The sequence below is a fragment of the Heptranchias perlo genome, chromosome 13 (assembly GCF_035084215.1).
Source record: "Heptranchias perlo isolate sHepPer1 chromosome 13, sHepPer1.hap1, whole genome shotgun sequence".
Taxonomy (NCBI): Eukaryota; Metazoa; Chordata; class Chondrichthyes; order Hexanchiformes; family Hexanchidae; genus Heptranchias; species Heptranchias perlo.
Window position 1 is genome coordinate 8,813,582 of NC_090337.1, and position 14,502 is coordinate 8,828,083.

The following is a 14,502-nucleotide window of genomic DNA, read 5'->3' on the forward strand; positions in this document are numbered from 1 at the left end:
AAATTCCATTAAAAAGGTCACAAGTTAAATAGAGATGAAGGCAGCCTTTTGGCCTACCCTTGTTCATCCATCCATAAGAAAATAATCCTACAGTCTCCCAGTCACAGCATCCAACTGACTCTTGAATCCCTCTAAGGTTCCCACCTCCAGTAGCCGACCTGGAAGTCTACTCCAAGTGTTGATTACTCTTTGTGGGAAGAAGATCACCTTATCATCTCAACTCACCTTTCACTGGTTTGAACCTACGAACATACAAACAATGACGGACAGGAAAAGACCTCTCAGGTCCATTCAGCCTATCCCACACAACTGCCGTGCCTTGTGCATCACAATATTTACACTCCCTACCCGACCCGGAAGCCATGTGATCTCCTGGGCGAGACAAAAAAAAAACCATATAAAAACCCAGGCCAATTAAGAGGAAAAAAATCTGGAAAATTCCTCTCCGACCCCCTACCTTCGGCGATCAAAACTATTCCAGGAGACCACTCTGGGCCTGATTAATGTCATGCTGTACCTACCTCTTCTATGAGGTGATCTCCACCGCAGCCAGAAACAGGCCCAGCTCTCGCTTGAAGGAATTCAATGAATCGGTGTCCACCGCACGAGCCGGCAGCCTGTTCCACAGGTCCACTCTTCTCTGGGAAAAGCACCACCTCCTGCCATCTAAACTAGATCTGGCCTTATATAACTTGAAATTGTCCTGGTCCTTCTTAACCTATTTAGTGCCATCTGTGGCAGTGTGGTTGCTAGGGGAACATCTGTTGCTTGTCATGTAAAGGAAAGACAGTTGCTGAACCTTAAGTACTGCGTCTGTTCTGTTATGCTTTCATATGAAACAAAATAATGGCTTCTTGAATCCCATTTCTGGTGATTATAATCTCATGGACTGAACAATTCGGCCAATAGAATTTTTCGGCTTGTCATTAATCTTGATGATAGTCTTCAAAAATAGAGAATGGTGGCATTTTCAATGTGGTCAAATTACACAGAAATAAAAGTCTCTGAATAACCTTGAGGTCCTCTTTCGGTGAAACGCTTGTTAAACTAAATCTTTTAAAAGCTTTCATTAATGTCTGAGTGCCAGTATTGTAAATGGAGTGATGCGTCTGCTGCAGGGGGTAGGTATTGTAAATGGAGAGGTAGTTTCACTGACCTGGCACACAGCTTGCAAATTTAAGTTTAGAGAATTAAATGAAAAGGGTACATTCCAAGAAGTAAGAAATTGATGTGGAATGATGCTTTTAATTCCGACTTTCGGAACTCTGGCACAGTTATAGAATCATTGAAATTTCAGCACAGGAGGGGGCCGTCTGACCAATCATGTCTGTGCTAGTACCAGCTCCGAGCCCATTTCCTTGCCGTTTCCTCATACCCTTTTTTTCCTCCTTTGAGTGTTTGTCTAATTCCCTCTTCAATATTTATTTCACGATTTAAAACATTTTCCAATATTCCAAAGGGGGCAATAGTCTGACCTACGTATAATGAGCTCAGAAAACAGTTTGCGTTCAGGGAGCCACCGCAGTGGCTCAGTCGATAAATGCATAGCCCAGTAAAAAAAAAATCTAGAGGTTACAAGCCAGGAGGGCCCAGGTTTTGAACCCCTGTTCATGTTGAGTTAGCTGATCTCAACTAGGGAGGTAGTAAAGATGGTACAATAGCCCTCCATGTAAAGGTTAGTGTAAAGGTTAACATTAGCATGGTCCATGTCATCTCCTGGACTGGATTCGATCACCTGAAGGGGTCGGAGAGGAATTTTCCGTATTTTTTTTTAACCCTTAATCGCCCTGTGTTTTTCTGGTTTTTTTGCCTCTCCCAGGAGGTAACAAACCTGTGGAGTTTGGGAAGTGTCCAGTCAGGATGCACCAGCCATCGTGAGTGTGGGGCAGGCTTGATTGACCAGCTGGTCTTTCCCTGCCCAGCACTTTTGTATGTTCCTAGGAAGGAAATAAATAGACAATGCTCCCACTTTTGATTGCTATCCGGTAAGTCCTATTGTGTGAGGACAAGATTAGATCTGTCTGTGTTATCCTTCCACGGTCAAATAGTCTGCCAACAGTCATTGTCCAGGCTCATATGTGAAGAACAGTCACGCGGCCTGAGATTCCGAAAGGCGACCCATGAAACTGTACCCCAGCGTGAGTTAGCACTGGCAGAAGAGGAGCGAAGTGAACAGGCCCAATGGGCCGAAAGGCCTCCTTCCGTGCTGTATCATCCTAAATGTGGAGATGCCGGTGATGGACTGGGGTGGACAAATGGAAGGAGTCTTACAACACCAGGTTACAGTCCAACAGATTTATTTAAAATCACAAGCTTTCGGAGGCTTCCTCCTTTTTCAGGTGAGTGTGGGATTCCCTGAAAGGTACCGCATATATAGTCAGAGAACAATGCCTGGTGATTACAGATAATCTTTCCAACTGCCCGTTATCAAGGCCATCAAATGAATTGAATAGTGTTCAGACAGAGAAACATTACATACAAGACTACTGAATATACAAACGGTCAGAACCCAAAGACAGAGAGAGAGAGAGAAACATCTGAAAGGTAGAGAAAGAGAGAGAATGACCAGTTGTATTAAAAACAGATAACTTTCTTTCGCAGGTGGGGTTACGTGTAGCGTGACATGAACCCAAGATCCCGGTTGAGGCCGTCCTCATGGGTGCGGAACTTGGCTATCAATTTCTGCTCGACGATTTTGCGTTGTCGTGTGTCTCGAAGGCCGCCTTGGAGAACGCTTACCTGAAGATCGGAGGCTGAATGTCCTTGACTGCTGAAGTGTTCCCCGACTGGGAGGGAACCCTCCTGTCTGGCGATTGTTGCACGGTGTCCGTTCATCCGTTGTCGCAGCGTCTACATGGTCTCACCGATGTACCATGCCCCGGAGCGGGTGGGGAACCTGGAAAAATTTTTGTGCATGGTCCCGAGCGATCGCCAATCAATTGAAGCCGCTTAACTGAAGTTCCGGGTTTCGCGTCCTCAAGCTGCGTAGCGGGCGGTCTGCGCACCAGCATGACGCGTTTAAAGCCCATTATTTAAAGGGCCCCTCCAACAATGCATTTTGAAGGAGAAAGGAGGCAAAAATGAGTAAGGAACGTCCCAGAGCCAAGCCAGCACCCAGGTTCTCAGACACTGCCCTGGAAACATCGCTGGGCACTGTGAGAAACAGAAGGGAGGTCCTATATCCACCGGACAGGAGGAACAAACCTCCTGTCACAAAGAAGGCGTGGCTGGAGGTGGCAGACCAGGTAAACAGCAGGAGCACGGTGTCCCGGTCATGCCTGCAATGCAGGAAGAGATTTAATGACCTAACCAGGTCAGGAAAAGTGAGTACAGTTACTGATTCACCTGCATTCTGTGGTGAACATTATCTCCCCCCTCACACTGCCCTGCGAAGCCTACTCCATCACATCACTCCTAACACCCATTTAAGGCTCAGTCTCAAGTTGTCTTCACTCTCTGTGCATTTCTTCATCCCCCGATTTGTGCAAACACATCTCCCACTCACCCTAATCTTGATCCAACGTGATCAATCTGTCTAATACTCACCCTCTGATGCTGCTTCATTGTCATCATGACCCAAAGCAATGCATCCACTGGTTGACCATGTCACCCTCACTCACTCACACTGACTGAAGATGTGGACGAGGGCGATTCCTCAAAGGAGTTCCCTCTGAGGGTGCACCGTCACATCTTAATGAGCCATACACCAGCGCAGATACTCACACCTCGGTGGGTCCTTTTATTTTGTATTCGTTCATGGGATGTGGGCGTCGCTGGCGAGGCCGTCATTTATTGCCCATCCCTAATTGCCCTTGAGAAGGTGGTGGTGAGCCGCCTTAGAAAGATAGTTGGGTTGTCACCTGGTGAGTACGAGCAGACACTGGTGGCAGGGGCAGCGGTGGAGAGTCCGTGTCGGGGGGCGCAATCCTCTCCAAGCTTTGCTCAGCTTGATACAGATGCTGAACCCTCGGGCCATCCTTGAAAAGGAGAATGATAGAGGTACAGACACAACTTTGCGACGTACTGGAAGACTTTACACACTCAGTTTCCAAATTAACGCAGAGGCTGGAGGAGTCCACCTCCAGCATTAGTGGACTGGTGGCATAGGTAATTGTGCGAATATCTGCGATGAAGAGAAGGCTAGCCTCCATTGAGCTTCAAGAATGGCTCACAAATGAGTCCATTCAAGCCCTGGCAATGGCTGTGCAGACTCAGGGTGAACAACATTCTACCACCTTAAACAGACAGACAGATACGTCAGCACTGGCTTTAGAAGGCATCACACATGTCCTCAAAACTGTTGTCCAGCAGGGTGATGGAGTGATGTGGTCCTGGTCCAGGAGAGGGATGATGGCGAAAGGGGACATGGAAGTGGAGATGCCACTCAAAGCGCTCCCACGTCTCAACCGTTGCCCCTCTCTCAATGCTACTCCTCTTCAGATCGCATGTCTGCCCCTGCACAGGTGCAGGTAGAGCAGTTTTTGGAGGGGCCCTCACGGGCTCCAAAATCCAGAGGTCGTAGACTGAAAGCATCTTAGCAGTCAGGGCATGAATCTGAGCAATCTGCCACTACCTCTGCTGCAGACATAGGGGATGCACCATGTAGAAGCTGTAGAAAGAGGAAGTGGAAGGTTTTGTAATCACCGAGGGTATGACAGACTGTCATATTTTTCATTTATATTCGTTTTTTTTTGTTAAATTCACATTAAATGTTGTGATTCTCACCACCACTGCCATGTCTTGCCCATTGATGAGTCCCTTTTGTGGACGTGCCCTTCCATGTCCTTCATCATTAACGGTGAGACTAGATGCCACCCATTGGGTGCGTTTACAGTGGGTGTATGTGTGGTTGTGTGACTGTTTTGTGGAACCGGAGGGGGGGAGGGGGGGGGGGAGGGGGGTGTTGCTGTGGTCATTACAGGTGGTCTGAGTACTTGGCTGTAGTCACTTTGCAGATCTTCCAATGAGAATCTATCAAATATGAGTGACTCCTTGTTATGACGAGCAGCCAGGTGAGATGCTGCTCTGCCAATGATTCACCCATCATTGTTGTCCTCCTCCTTTTGACCCTCCTCAATATTGATGGCAGTTGCGGCTGCTTCTTGAGTGTATGGGACCTCATCCACCGGTAGCCCTCTCTGTTGAGCGATGTTGTGCAGGAAGCAACACACGAGTATTATTCTGCACACCCTCGCTGGTGAGTACTCAAGTGCTCCCCCAGATCGATCCAGGCACCTGAAGAGCATCTTCAGCATTCCTATGGCTTGTTCAATGACAGACCTGGTGGTGATGTGACTGTCGTTGTACCGCTGCTGTGCCTCACTGATAGGTTTCCTCAGAGGCGTCATGAGCCACGTCTGCAGGGGGTATCCTCTGTCTCCAAGGAGCCGGCCATTAAGTCTGTCTTGTGCGTGGAAGAGGGTCGGGATATTGGATTTGCGCAGAATGAAGGAATCATGGCGGCTGCCACGGGATTTGGCACATGCCTGCAGAAACCTCTTCCGGTGGTCGCAAACCAGCTGTGCGTTGATGGAGTGATATCCCTATCGGTTGACGAACGGTCCTGGCTCATGTGGAGGTCCTCGGATTGCTACATGTGTGCAATCAATTGCGCCCTGTACCTGTGGGAAGCCAGCCAGAGAGTGGAAACCCACTGCCCTCTCAGTCTGGCTGAAATCGTCGATTGGGAAGTTGAGGTAGTCAGATGCCTTGACAAACAAGCCGTCGCTGACCTGTCGTATACACTTATGGACAGACGACTGAGAGATCCTGGTGATGTCCCCGGTGGCACCCTGGAAAGATCCGGAGGCAAAGAAATTGAGGGCATTGGTGACTTTAACTCTGATGGGCAATGCATGGCCACCAGGCCCAGCTGGGAGCAGCTCTGCACAAAGGAGCCTGCAGGTGTCTGCGATCACCTGCCGACTCAATCCGAACCTGTGTAGGCCCTGCTCTCACAGAGAGGTCCAGGAAGCTCAACCTCTGCCTGTAGACCCTCTCACGTGGGTAGTGCCTCCTGCGACGTCGGCCCCTCCGTTGTTCCCATCTCCGCTCTTCTGCAGGTCCTTGTGGCGCACCTCTGTCTTGTGGAGCTGTAACTCTCAGAACTGCATGCCATGCCCGCCGCAAATGTCGATGTGCCTCCTGCTCAGATGTGGTGCTGAATAAATCCATTGCGTCCCCCCATCTTGATGGTGTCAGTTTGAGGGGGTCCAAAATATAGGTAAATATGTGTGAACACAAGAATTCTGAGTGCAAACAAAGCAATCTCAATCTAAACACAAAGAACTTCCAGCCAAAGGTTTGTCCGAGAGAACTGACTGCCCTGCTGCAAAAATTCACCTTTTATTCACGTGTCAATCACTAGTTTAAATGTCCAAATGAGGGCCGACTGCAACTCGCCTCTGATTCCATGGCGTGTTTCAGAGGCCACGGGAGACATGTTCACGTCGAGTTAAAATCGTTAGTCTGCCTCAATCCACAAAAATTTAATTGAGTTAACCACTGGAACGATTTTAATTACCCCTTTAAATGTCATCCACAATTGAAATGCAATTAAAGCAGGCAGGACATCCACGTTTTTGAAGACCGCGCGCGCACCCAGATGCGTCTTGGTGAAACCCGTTTTTCGGCGGGTTGGAGCTGGAATTCGTTCCCGCTGCAAACTATTACAATTTTTACTGCCCGTCCTCCCTCAACCCATCCGTTGTTCCGGGTTAAAATTTAGGCCCATGTCTGAGTAAATTAGCCGATAACTGGACTTGAATAACTGGAGTGAGCAGTCAAGCTCCCCGGGCAATACATTCAACTGAAGCTGCATTACTTATTTTTATGATATCATCAATCAACAATCAACAATTGATACAAGTTTGCATGACAGTGCTGTTTCTCTACTCTTCTAAAAAAAACAAGCAGTCATATAATTCTCTGAAGCAAAGAGGATAAATTTAGCATCTCAACATTTCTTACAAATTGTGTTCAATTATACTTAGTTGATGGCCCAGCCATCGCCAGTGTCAAGTGTAACATTTCTTCAGTTCTGCTTTCCCGGGTTTGCACACAAGTTGGCACCTAAATGCCAAAGCAAAGTATATTATGGCATCAGCTTACGCACATATCTTTTATGTATTGAATAAATTCTAGAATTACATTGAGCAAAATTTGACATCTACCTTACATTAAGACAGAGGGGAAAGAGAAAGTGTATTTAGTTTCTGCTTCTCCAAACCACAATTGGAATGAATTCCTCGTTATAGTCCACACCAATGTTCATTTCAAAAATGTTGTCCAGACATCTCAAATGGACATTAATATTAATTACAAAACATCAATTTAAATTTAATTTGGAAAGGAATATTAGGTAGTTCTTTATAGTTAATGGGGCAATGGTAAGAGCATTTAAAATTCTTTTCTCCCATTTGTTCACAAGCACACAATGGAATAGTTCAAATGAGATCAAAATCAGTTCTGCTCACTGTAACATAAATAGGTCTTCTGGGCTCTAGAGGCAGTGCATGAGGATCCTTCAGCCTCAGAAAGAGACATCCCAAAGAGGACCTTGTAAACAACAACAACAACTAGCATTTATATAGTGCCTTTAATGTAGTAAAACGTCCCAAGGCGCTTCACAGGAGGGACTATCAAACACAATTTGATACCAAGATGTTGATCTGGATTCTTTTCCCTCAGTCTGGTTCAGCAAACACTGACTCAAACACACCTTCAGAATTAAACAGATCTTTATTTTCCATGGGGCTTTACTCTAGTGAGTCCAGCAGAGAAAGGCAAAGTTACATTCAATGTGTTGCATTCTTATACATTTACAGCTAGAACATTAGCATAACAGCAGATTATCAGGAGCCAATCATAAGTGGTACATGTACACATTCTGGTAGTCATGCCCTGGTTCAAAACACTTAAAGGTCAAGGTAATCATTAACCTGTTCCAGCTGCACAATGTCCAGTAAACAACTCAACAAGACAATCATCTCCAAACCACAGAATGTTCCAGTTGCGCAATGTCTTATCAAGTCACCTGCACTGTTAGGACATAACAGGATACTTTATAATGAATGCTATTGTTCTACCCTCAGCATGCTACAATACAGTGGTCGTGAACTATTTAGCAAAGGGTAATGTCAGCATTCTTTTAGGGTCCCTAAGCCTAAGGATTCTCATTCCCCCCCTTTTATCATTCCATGATAACCAATCAGTACATCGGTCCCTGGTCCCCTCTTGGTAGGGCCTCGTACTCGGTCACATCTACTTTATTCAGTCCAATGACACGGCAGACCGCCATCTAATCGACCTCCCAACTCTAGCGTACGGTGGAGCTGCCTCAGGAGCCCGGTACATCCATCTATCCGGGTGACGTCCCACTTTCCGAATCCTTCTGGGTCACCGAAGTACGTCTCCTTGGCATAGATGGTGTATGCGTTCAGGCTGGTCCTGTCGACATGTTCTTTTTCTGGTTACTCCCAGGATCGGCAAGAGTCCAAGGCCGAAGATCCATAGCAAGGCCTTCATGGCTGGTCACGACACACCTGTATAGGGAAGATTTCTTGGAAGAAAAGAGAAGTTAGCATTTCAAGTTTTACTGATAGCTTTACAGTGGTGGAGGTGAACCCAAGCGCTCTTCCCCTCTACTTTAGCAGCAGTCGGGGTGGTGAGTAGGACTTGATAGGGCCCTTCCCAACGAGGTTCCAGTCCTTTCCTTGTCCAATTCCTGATCAATACGTACGTTCCGGGCTCGATTTTAGATGGACTGGCTATAGTAGGAAGTTCGACGTAGGCGGCTCGTACCCAGGAGTGGAGGCTTCTCAATACCTTGATTAGTGACAAAATATAGTTAGTCATTTCTGTTGTCATGTGGTGAAAGTGGACGGTTTTCGGAATGTTCTGGTTCCATGGGGTCTTGAGTGGCCTCCCATATATAATTTCAGCAGGACTTAGCCTTGCTGCACCGGCCGGGGTAGTACGTATCTGGAATAAGGCTACAGGAAGAAGTTTGAGCCAATTAGCACCCGTCTCTGCCTGCAGTTTAGCCAGTTTATTCTTTAACGTCTGATTAGCACGTTCGACCAAACCAGCAGCCTGTAGGCAAAATGTAGCTGTTGTTTGATGCCCATTTGGGTGCAGAATTCCTTGTTTACCTGACCCACAAAGTGAGGGCCATTATCTGAACTTAATTGATTTGGAATTCCATACCTAGGGATGATCTCTTTCATCAGAACTTTTACAACCGTGGAGGCTTTGTTATCCGTAGTCGGATAGGCCTCTATCCATTTACTAAATACATCAACAATGACGAGAACATATTTATAACTCTGACATCTTTCCAACTCAATGTAGTCCATCTGGAGGGTCTCAAAGAGACCTTCAGGCAAAGGGGTTTTACCCCATTCACAAGGCACTCCCTTCCCAGGGTTGTGTTGTTGACAAATGAGGCAATGACTACTGATGCCCTGAGCTAAGGCTTGCAACCTAGGATGCCACCATGTGGCCAGTAACGTGTCACTAGTAGCCTTGGCACCACAATGAGTTGCAAAGTGTACACGTTCAATAACCCAATATGTTAATTCTTCTGACATACAAGTCTGCCCCGCAGGGGTGACCCATAATTTAGATACACAGTCATAAGTACAACCAAGTTGTTTCCACAATTGTTTATCAGTCAGGAGCATCCTCCTGTAATTTAATGACATCTTGGATGGTTGGCATTGGTTTTTCTGAGGGAGACTTGCTTTGGTTTGAGCTTTTAGTCTGACTCATCATTCTAGGGACAACCACCCTCTGTTTCTGGGACACCTCCTTAGCTTCCTGATCAGCATATCTATTCCCTATATCTACTGGGGTTTGTCCTGTCGTATGTGCAGAACATTTCATGACAGAGATCTGTTTTGGTAGCATGAGGGCTTGTAATAAATCTGAGACTAGTTTCTGATGGGAAATCTGCGTGCCTGCAGAAGTCAGAAACCCTCTGTTTTTCCATAATTGTCCGAAGTCGTGAACCACTCCGAAAGCATACCTTGAATCTGTGTACACATTAACCCTTTGGTCTTTCCCAAGGACACAAGCTCTTATCAGGGCAAACAGTTCCGCCTGTTGCGCGGAATAGGGGAGCTCAAAGGCTGCTGATTCTACAGTATTGCCATCATACCCTAAAAGTCTCTCTCCTAGGGGGCCGATAGATGCACTCCCATCTATGTACATGGTTACATCCGGGTCCTTTATTGGGGTGTCAGATAGATCGTCCCTTACTGAGGCATCCTCCCTGATCAGAGATAAACAATCATGTCCTGGATCCGTTTGTTCCTGTGGTGGTTCTGTAAGAAAGCATGCTGGGTTGATGGTAGTACAATGTTTAAAATGCAGTTTTGGGTTGTTCAGTAGATAAATTTCATACTTATTTTGTCGGGCCATGGTAAGGTGTTGGGTCTGCAATTGTCCCAACAGTGCCGTTACCGAGTGCGAACTATATACCGTGATATCTTGCTCGTCCTCGATTCCCTTGCCAACCTCCCTGCTGTTGTCCTTGCATATAGCCCCCTCTTCCTTGTCTACGGGAGGGACATTCCTTGCTCCAATGGCCTTGCTGACCACAGTTGAAACAGGCGTCTGACCCTGCTTGTCTCCCTCCTCCTCTTCTAGTGTTGAAGCTATGTCTCGGGGGAGTGTACGGAGGGCCATAATTAGGGGCAGTTGGTCCGTTAGGATGTCTAACATACCCGTACCCTTGTCCATCAACCCATCCTGGGACACAATACTGGGGTTCCATTTGGTACCCTACTCTATCTGGGGTGGGTTTCCGCTCTTCCTTTTTCATCACGTACTCAGTTTTGATTTTGACATGCGGTTGATTTTCCTGATTCTTACTTTCTTTCCAGTAGTATTTTACTGCCCTAGCCATCTGGCTGGGACTGTTGTCAGACCAGTCCATATTGTTAGTCTTAATTGCTTCAGAGACCTGAGTCGGTAGGCAGCTTATCAGGATAGCACAGTATTGGGGCGAGTTTGCTCCATCCTGATAGTTTGCATCTCCTGACTGACTCCAATATACCTCGGAGAATCTTTCTAGAAATTCCTCTGCTCCCTCACCCCTCTTAGGTTTGGTATCTAGGACCTTGGATATGTCAATCGGCTTTTGTAGGGTGGTGGTTAAGGCGGTAAGTGTAGCCCGTTCGCGAGCATCATTCTGTGCATAATGGTTTGCCAATGCAGCGTGATCTGCAAACTACAAGTTAGCCAAGAATCTTGCGTGCTCAGCAGGGGTTAAAACTTGCTGTACTAATGCCGACAAGTCTCTTGATTCCGCATTATAAACGGAAATGATGGTCCGAAGGAAGTCTACAAATGAGGTAGGTGATTTCTTTCTATCCGGCATCCTGGTTAGAATGGCCATTATTTCGTTGGGTTTCCATGGGCAGTACACATCTATTGTTCGGGGGTTGCCGGCTGCCATGGCGTTAGCTGGGTTAAAAGCGGGGTTAGGCATCTGCCTCATTGGTAACTGCCGAGGGATTGCCTTAGTCCTGACTAATGACTCAGTATCAGAGTCTGGGTCCAATGAGGATAATTCTTCTTCTAAAGTCTCACTACGTCGGTCTCTATAATTGCCCGTTTCCTGATTTGGGGTCAGTTGCCTCTGATTTCTCCGTCTTCTCAGGCCAGGTGGGATGGGTGGGGGGCTAGAGGGTGGGGGTGATGGGTCTCTGGTCTTACTCCGGGTACGCCAGGCAATTGGGTCAGTGGCTTCTGTGACGTTGCCTTATTGCTGGAACAGGCGAGGGGTTGTTAACCTGAGCCGTACTGGTAGGTGCAGGGAAAATAGCCGCCGCGGTCTCGTGAGGGACCGGAGGGGGAATAAACACAGTTGGATCAGGACCTATCTGTGGGTAAATGTTAACGTACGGTGGAGGGGCAATAGGGGCTGGGGGTGCCGTCGGACGCCAACGGGTCCATTCATCTAAATCATCATCGTCTCCCTCAACCAAGGCAAGGCCAGCCATTGCACAAAGTGTCTGCAAGGCACTACCTGGCTCATTAGTGGTATCTAAACAATTACCCATCCTGTCTCTTTAAACAGTTAAACAATTAAGACCGCTGTATATGCGCAACACTTGAGCTCGCTTTTTCCCTCAGACTACGCTGACCCTCAGACTACGCTGACCCTCAGTGATGTATAATCACTGACCTACTTTCTGTTTCTTCCGGTGTTAGCCAGACTGACCTGGATCTCGTAAGGATGCCACACGAGGGTTAGCGATTGGATGATCCATCGTCAGACTTAACAGATTTAGGAAAGCCGAAGTAGTAAAAGAAAGTTTTACTCACATCGGGGCGCCCTTTACTTCCTCCGTGTCCGAGACGATCCGCCTCTTATTCCGCGAACTCTCGGTGATCGACCGTTGAGATCCCACTTCTGACACCAAATGTTGATCTGGATTCTTTTCCCTCAGTCTGGTTTAGCAAACACTGACTTGAACACACCTTCAGAATTAAACAGATCTTTATTTTCCTTGGGGCTTTACTCTAGTGAGTCCAGCAGAGAAAGGCAAAGTTACATTCAATGTGTTGCATTCTTATACATTTACAGCTAGAATATTAGCATAACAGCAGATTATCAGGAGCCAATCATAAGTGGTACATGTACACATTCTGGTAGTCATGCCCTGGTTCAAAACACTTAAAGGTCAAGGTAATCATTAACCTGTTCCAGCTGCACAATGTCCAGTAAACAACTCAACAAGACAATCATCTCCAAACCACAGAATGTTCCAGTTGCGCAATGTCTTATCAAGTCACCTGCACTGTTAGGACATAACAGGATACTTTATAATGAATGCTATTGTTCTACCCTCAGCATGTTGCAATACAGTGGTCGTGAACTGTTTAGCAAGGGGTAATGTCAGCATTCTTTTAGGGTCCCTAAGCCTAAGGATTCTCAAAGACACATAAGGAAATATTAGCTCAGGTAACTAAAATCTTGGTCAAAGAGGTAGGTTTTAAGGAGCGTCTTAAAGGAGGAGAGAGATGTGGAGAGGCAGAGAGTTTTAGGGAGGGAAGTCCAGAGCTTAGGGCCCAGGCTGCTGAATGCACGGCCGCCAATGGTGGAGCGATGAAAATTGGTAGATAAGATACTGAACAGGATAGAGAATGTAAATGTGAAACATAGCTTTCAGTTACATCAATGCAACAAATTAAGAGGTCACTGGTTCTGGGTTGAGAGGGAACACTGAGGACAAATATCAGGGCGTATTTCTATATACATAGGGTAATCAACAGTTGGAATGGATTTCTCAACAAGGGAGGAGACTGGACTAATTTAAGAGACATTAGTTGCTTCAATAGGAAAATGTTATGATTGGATACTCTGGAATGGTGACATCAGCTGGATTGAAGGGCCTTGTTCAACCAAACCTATTTTGCGACTCAATAAATTGAAGACAGTTCCTCTTTAATTATTGTGAAACGTATTTTATACACTGGGCTCCACTATTTAGTGCTTGTGATAAGACCCATGAGATACGAATCTCCTGGAATTATTTTCATTTCATATATGAGCATAACACAGCGTTCTCAAGGTTCAGATTTGTGCAGCTGTGTTCTTCTCACCCACGCGTTAGAGAAAATTGCACGCTAGACAACAAACGTTCCCTTAGCAACTGCAGTACCAGTAATGAATAGGAGAGCTACCAATTAGAATGGTTCCTGCACTCATAGCCATGACAACAGCGACAGAAAAAATAAAAAAATGAAAGAAAGAACTTGCATTTCTATGGCGCCTTTCACAAACACAGGACGTCCCAGAGCGCTTTACAGCCAATGAAGTGCATTTGAAGTGTAGTCGTTGTTGTAATGTAGGAAATGCGGCAGACAATTTGCGCACAGCAAGGTCCCACAAACATCAATGAGATAATGACCAGATAACCTGTTTTGGTGAGGTGGGTTGAGGGATAAATATTAGCCAGGACACCAGGGAGAACCTCCCTGTTCTTCTTCGAAACAATGCCATGGGATCATTTACGTACACCTGAGAGACGGGGCCTTGGCTTAACGTTCCATCCGAAAGACGGTATCTGACAGTGCAGCGCTCCTTCAGTACTGCACTCGGAGTGTCAGCCTAGACTATGTGCTCAAGTCTCTGGAGTGGGACTTGAACCCACAACTTTCTGATTCACAGGCGAGAGTGCTATCACTAAAACACAGATCATCTAGCCAATTATCTCATTGCTGTTTGTGGGACTTTGCTGTGCACAAATTGGCTGCCGCGTTTCCTACATCACAACAGTGACTACATTTCAACAGTAGCTCATTTTCTGCGCAGTGCTTTGGGATGTCCTCAGTTCGTGAAAGCTGTTGTATGAAAGTAAGTTCTTTCTATCTAGAGTTGAGGTACACATTGCCTGAGAGGTGGTATGATTTTTCATATCCTGCCTAGCAAAGAAAGAACTAGCATTTATACCTCTCATTTCCACAAGACATCCCAAAGCACTTTACAGC

General features: G+C 46.4%; 1 long non-coding RNA gene across 1 annotated transcript; it reads right to left on the bottom strand.

Moving 5' to 3' along the window:
• Positions 1–7,721: 7,721 nt before the first annotated feature.
• Positions 7,722–12,941, bottom strand: LOC137331257 (uncharacterized). The gene is made up of 2 exons (XR_010965407.1): positions 12,334–12,941; positions 7,722–8,826 (listed from the first exon to the last, which is right to left on the bottom strand). It is a non-coding gene; the product is annotated as an uncharacterized lncRNA (long non-coding RNA).
• Positions 12,942–14,502: the final 1,561 nt, after the last annotated feature.